Here is a 6,000-nt window from a genome sequence, read left to right on the forward strand (position 1 = left end):
TAAAGAGTTAAACCCAGAGAAGTTTTGCAGCCCTTCTGTGTAGCTGACCTAGAGCACCTGTTCACAGCATCAAGCCAAGTTTCATCGTCCGCCACAGGAACGCATTGGCACTGGCTGAGGAGAAGCATTTAAAAAGTTCCCAGGCGTGGGTCTCACCTGAGGCCATTGAGTTGTAACCTTTGGGGCGGGGCTTCAAAGAGTGACACTCCCTCTGGGATTCGGAAGCATAGCCAGGACTGAAAAGCAGAGCCTGGAGAAAGGCTTTTCCAGCAGGGCACCTGGAGATCTGCCAGGCGAACATGACGGTTGCCCGGCGTGGGTGGAGGGGGTTCACGGCTCTTCCCGCCCTTTCCGGGGCTGGCCGTGCGAGAGCTGAGTGCTCTGGCAGCTGCATAGCCGATCCGCCCTCTGCCTCTGAGAAATGGCATGGCCAGCATTTAATATCTTTTACAGTTGTAATAAAAGCGCCTTCGTAATTGAGTGTGTCCCAGGGTACAGAGTGTCTTCAAGAGCACTGTCTCCTTGAAAGAGCTGTACGGGCAAATGTAGATAAGCAGCATGTGCTTATTGTAGAGACAGTAGAAAGCACAGAGAAGCTTAAAGAGGACTTTCAAGACCAGCAGTATCCCAGCAGGAGGCTGACAGAATGAAGCACTGAGCTCAGGAGTTCAGGACCAGCCCGGTGATACACAGAGAACCGTGTCATTAAAAAGCAAAACAAAAAACCAGCAGTCAGAGTTTGAGGCCAACCTGGTCTCCACATCCAGTCCGGGGACAGCCAGGTCTACACAAGAAACCCTGTTCCAACACCTCCCCGCAAAAAAGAACAACCCGCCAAAGCACACTAATTTTAAGAAAGAAATTCTCAAATCTTATTCCTCGAAAGCGACCATACTTAGTAGTTTATACTATTCCAAATATTTATAATGAGTAAAAAATATTGTCATAAAACTATGTGTTCATTGTAAAACAAAATCCAAACACACATTACCAAAGACACACATACTTGGTGGCAGAACATAGAGAAATCAAGCTGGAACTAACACGGGGAAGCTTCCTCCTTGCTTGGCAGCTGGTGCCGGACGGTGTTAGGAAGACCCACCTGGGAAGAAAAGTCATCAATCCTCCTACCCAGCAGTGGACCCTGAATGCTGCAATATTGACCTACAGGGTAAGTCGAATCCACTGGTGCAATATTGTCACAAGGGTTATGGGGATAACCAACCACTTCCTAATTAGACTAGAGGCCAGTTGAACAGTAGGGAATTCATGCCTGGTACTGTAAAAACTGTCCAAAGTACGTGGCTAAGGAGGGTGCAGGCCCTAGAAGGCCCTATTAGTGCTGATTTGCTAAGTGGGCATGTTGTGATATTCTATGTGTGTCTAAATCATAGACAAGTGCTGCTTTCAGCCTTGGCCAGAGAAACCTCTTTTACAGTGGGCACTAGTCAGTGCAGAGATTCGTAACTGGTAAACACACCCAGATAAAACACTCATCTCTAAAAGAGACATCTCTGTCACACTCTAGAAGGCTCAGGGGACGTCTCAGAATTCCTCCCTTCCTTTTCTGTATGTATTCTTGGTTGACCCTGAGTTTGCCATGTAGACCAGGCTGCCCTCATACCTGGCCTGTAACCTGTTTTCCTGTATTACCCAGGACCACCAGCCCAGAGGTTTGTCCCACTGGCAATAGATGGGGACCTTCCACATCAGTCAATAATTAAGAAAATACCAAGCTGGATAGTGGTGGCGCACGCCTTTGATCCCACAACTTGGCAAGCAGAGGCAGGCAGAGTTTCTGAGTTCATGGCCAGCCTGGTCTACAAAGAGAGTTCTCGGACAGGCAGGGCCACACAGAGAAACCCTGTCTTGGGGTGGGTGGGTGGGTTTGCCTACAGCCAAGTCTTATGTAAACATTTTCTCGCTTTTTCCTCTCTGAAGACTCAAGTGGTTTTTGACAAGTGAACATAAAAACAAAAACTCACCACTGCGCAGGGGCTCACTTAGTCCAAGATGTCCTTGAACTTCTATGTAGCCAAAAACGACCTCGAACTTCTGACTCTCTTGACTCAGAGTGCTGGGATTTCATATATATATCACAAGCCTGTTTTTCACTGTTATGACTTCCGCAATTACTGTCTTTGCATATCCATTCTTGTCTATGTAAGCAAGCTCTGTGCCTAAGTTCACACTCCAGGAGAGGATGTTTACAGACTTGTGAGCTCTCTCTGGCTTATAGTCACCCTGGACATTGTACGTGTCTCTAGCTGGCACAGAGTTTCCCTCCCTTGAGTGTGTATACTTACTTAGCCTTGGTACCTCTTCTAGGAAGACAGAGGTTTGAAAGTTATTGCTATGGTTGGGACGTGGCTCGCTCCACGTGGCAGAAGCGTGTTCCCAGTGTGGCCGTGTTGGAAGAGGCAGGCCCTTGGACATGTGGCGACAAGTGGGAGACGATTGGGCCTTCGGGAGCATTGGCCTTGCATAGATTAAGGGGAGCTCCTGAGAGAGCAGGGTTAGAAGAAGCCTGCTCCTGAGACTCTGTGGCTCCCTTTTTCACCACGGGACCCTCTCACTCACACACCCCTTCCGTATTGCCATCCCCTGCGTTGTAACACAGCTGTGGGAGACTTTCTCCAAGGCTGAACAGTTGGACTACTCAACTTTTGACCCTCAGCCTCCAAAACAGTGAAATGAATAAACCGCTTTCCTCTATGAAACTCGGCCTCTCCCACTTTGTAACAGCAACAGACAATGGATGGATACGGCCATCTACTTATTGGATAAGTGTTGGGTGTGTGTGATGCTTTAACTTGACACAATCTAGAATGGCTTGGAAAGGGCGCCTAAGTGAGGAATTGTCTAGACTGGGTGGGCCTGTCGGCATGCCAGTGAGGGTTAATTAAGGTGGGACGATCCACTCCGAATGGGGGAAGCTGCATCTCACCTGGACCAAATGAAGAGGCTAGACGGAGCTGAGCACCAACAAGCAAACGCTCATCTGTCCCTTCTTCTGACTTCATACTCGACACGATCAGCCCTTCCGGTTCCTGCCACGTAGCTTTCCTGTGATGATCAGCTGTAACCTGGAACCCTGAGCCAAGTAAATCCCACCCACCCCCTTACGTAGTTTTTGTCCGGATGTTTTTTTTTTTTTTTTTCCACAGCAGCAGGAATGAAACTAAGACGGCACCAGGCATTAGTCCTGAGCTGGAAGGGTCCCGAGGTCAGTTAACCAAGAGGGTCAAAGGTGTCATTAAGATTCACTTCTCATGATGTTCAGTGGGATAGTGACCTTTCCCGTTAGGATTACACCCCTACGGTCGGTCTCAAGATAACTTCCGCGGCTCCCGTATGTAATTACATGACTGCACCCGAGAATAAGAAAAAGGAGACTGGACAGGTTCTCCTTGTGGCCACGCATTTTATTTTGTTGTTTAATATGGAAGAAATAATTTCCCAAATTCCCAGCATGCCTTCCCTCTGTGCCCATTAGTTGGCTGGAGTGATCAGCTCAGGAGACCCAGCAAGGGCGTCTGAGACAGTGGACCAGTATCTTGGACGTTCTGAGTGAGAAGCACGTGAAGCCTGCAGGAACGATGTTACCAGCCCACACCTACAGCTCCTGCCACAACCGCTGGCAGGTTTTAAACTTGGGTTAGTAATCCTCTCCTGCTGCAGCTTTCCTGGCAGAAAAACCTGAAGCAGTTAGCACTTGCTTTGAAGTCCAGAGTTGGTACTAAGTGAAATGAGTGACACTGGGTGTGGAGTCACGTAATGGGTATCGGTAAATGCTAACGCTTTTTCTTGGTGCTGGTCCTATGTCCATGGTGTTCTACCTTTGTAAGGAGTAGGTTTTTTCTGCCCGCTGCTGCTCTGGTCCCGCCGCCGCGCCAGCCCCAATTAATGCACAGAGATGCTGTATTTGATATAGTTCTGTTGGCCAGTTACTTGCTTCTTATCGGCTAGCTCTGTCTTAAGTATTAACCCATTTCTGTTAATCTATGTATTTCCACGTGGTCTCATCTTACCAGAGAGCTGGCTGGTGTCCTGCTCTCTCCAGACTCTCCATCTTGACTCCTCCTTACTACTTCCTCGAATCCTCCTTGACTCCTAGTCCCGCCCATCTTGCTTTCCTATTGGCCAACAATGCTTTATTCATTAACCAGTATGAGAAACATATTTACAGAATGACATCTCCCATCATACCTTTGTAGAGATTTCACTAAGAATCAGCTAAGCAAGAGGCGGGGGAGGGGGGAAGCAGAGAGAGAGAGAGGGAGAATGCCTTTCATGTTACGATACAAGCCTGTGCAATTTACGGATGACATGGCAGAAGAAATCGTAGTTTATTAGTCCAGGATGCCAGAGAGAATGTGGAAATTTGAGTCAGTTACAGGGAGATGGATTGCAGTTAACCAAATTGTGCTGCTCCATATACACATAAAGAATATGATCGGGCAAAGGATATCAGATACCAAACGGGCTTTACTTTTAACTGTTTGTTTTAATGGTTTGTGAAAATACGGCGGCGCTTTTTATGACTGTCATGAATTTTGGGCCTATGAGACTTCACGGTGGCTCTCTAGTGCTAAATCCTTTTAGCGGAGCAATAGGCGACAGTGTGCAGTTGTCACTCTGTCCCTCCTGGCTGCTGATCCCTCTTGCTTCTGAACTCTGCAGGGCGTGAGTGTGCATGGAAGGGGTGATTGGTTCAGAACTCAGGGCCCTGGGGAATAATAGGCCCATCCCTAATGAGTTTAATTGGCTTTCGTTGGGCTGAGTCATCTATGCAAGTCTCTCCTGTGTAAGGCACATGTTGGCTGTTTTGATTTTGGAATGTTTCAAGGGCAGACGATATGTGGGTCACAGGGTAGGTGAATGTTTAGCACTGGTAGCTAAGTCCTTTCTCCTCTAGGAAGGCACACATTTGAAATGTTACAGTCATCGATCTGGGTTATAGAGCGGAGATTCATGTGCTGGCAGCTTGGAGGTGATTGTCTCTTTAAGAGAGGCATGGCGGGCGTTAGGTCATTGAAAACACTGCCTCTCTTAGGTTTCAGTATCAGAGACTCAGCTTAACATCTTGACTATATATAAATTGATTGGTCCCAACAACCAAAAATATATGTCACACGACTTAGATATGGCTAGATCTATAGCAGAGGTTCTCAACCTTCCTAACGCTGAGACCCTCTAATACAGTCCCTCATGTTGTGTCGACCTCCAAACGTAAAATTATTTTTATTGCTACTTCATATCTGTAATTTTGCTAGTTATGAATCATAATGTAAATAAATATCTGTGTTTTCCGATGGTGACCCCTCTGAAAGGGCTGTTCCACCCCCAGAGGAGTCAGTCGCAACCCACAGACTGAGAACCACTGACCTAGAAGGGTTAGGTTGCATGTCTCCTGTCTGGCCTGGCTTCCTCTATTTTGTCCCCAGAGAAGCCAATTCCTTCTTCCGACAGGCCTTTAGTCTTAACAAGTCCCTCAGGAAAAGGAGGCAGTGAGCCACCCACTGCCAGTGTAGAAGGGCAGTGACTGACAGCTGGCATCAGACTGGAGGCAGTGATTGACAGCTGGCATCAGACTGGAGCGCTGTGTCTCATTCTTGCTATCCGTTTGGAGGGGAGAAGTAGCAAATGCCTGATCCTGTTGGCTCTTACGAGCATCCTGTCCATCCCCACCTTCATTTCCCTTCGCTGACCCTGGAAACTCTCAAGTAGTGTCCGGGTGAGAGGTGCTGCTGCCTGGGGTGGGTGCTGTCCGGGTGAGAGGTGCTGCTGCCTGGGGTGGGTGTGGTTGGTTTAGCTACAGAAGATGAGCGTGCACTTGGAAGTAACAGAGGAAGGATGTGTGATGTTACACTTTCTGTCTACTCGGCGCTTGTTTGTCAGAGACTGTGCTGGGTTGCTGGGATGTTTCTCTGTGAAGCTGAGGGCGCAAATGTGTCCCTAGGTGTCCTAAGTGAGAGGGAACAGGGATCAGGGCGAGGG

This window comes from Phodopus roborovskii, unplaced genomic scaffold (assembly GCF_943737965.1).
Source record: "Phodopus roborovskii unplaced genomic scaffold, PHOROB, whole genome shotgun sequence".
Lineage (NCBI taxonomy): Eukaryota > Metazoa > Chordata > Mammalia > Rodentia > Cricetidae > Phodopus > Phodopus roborovskii.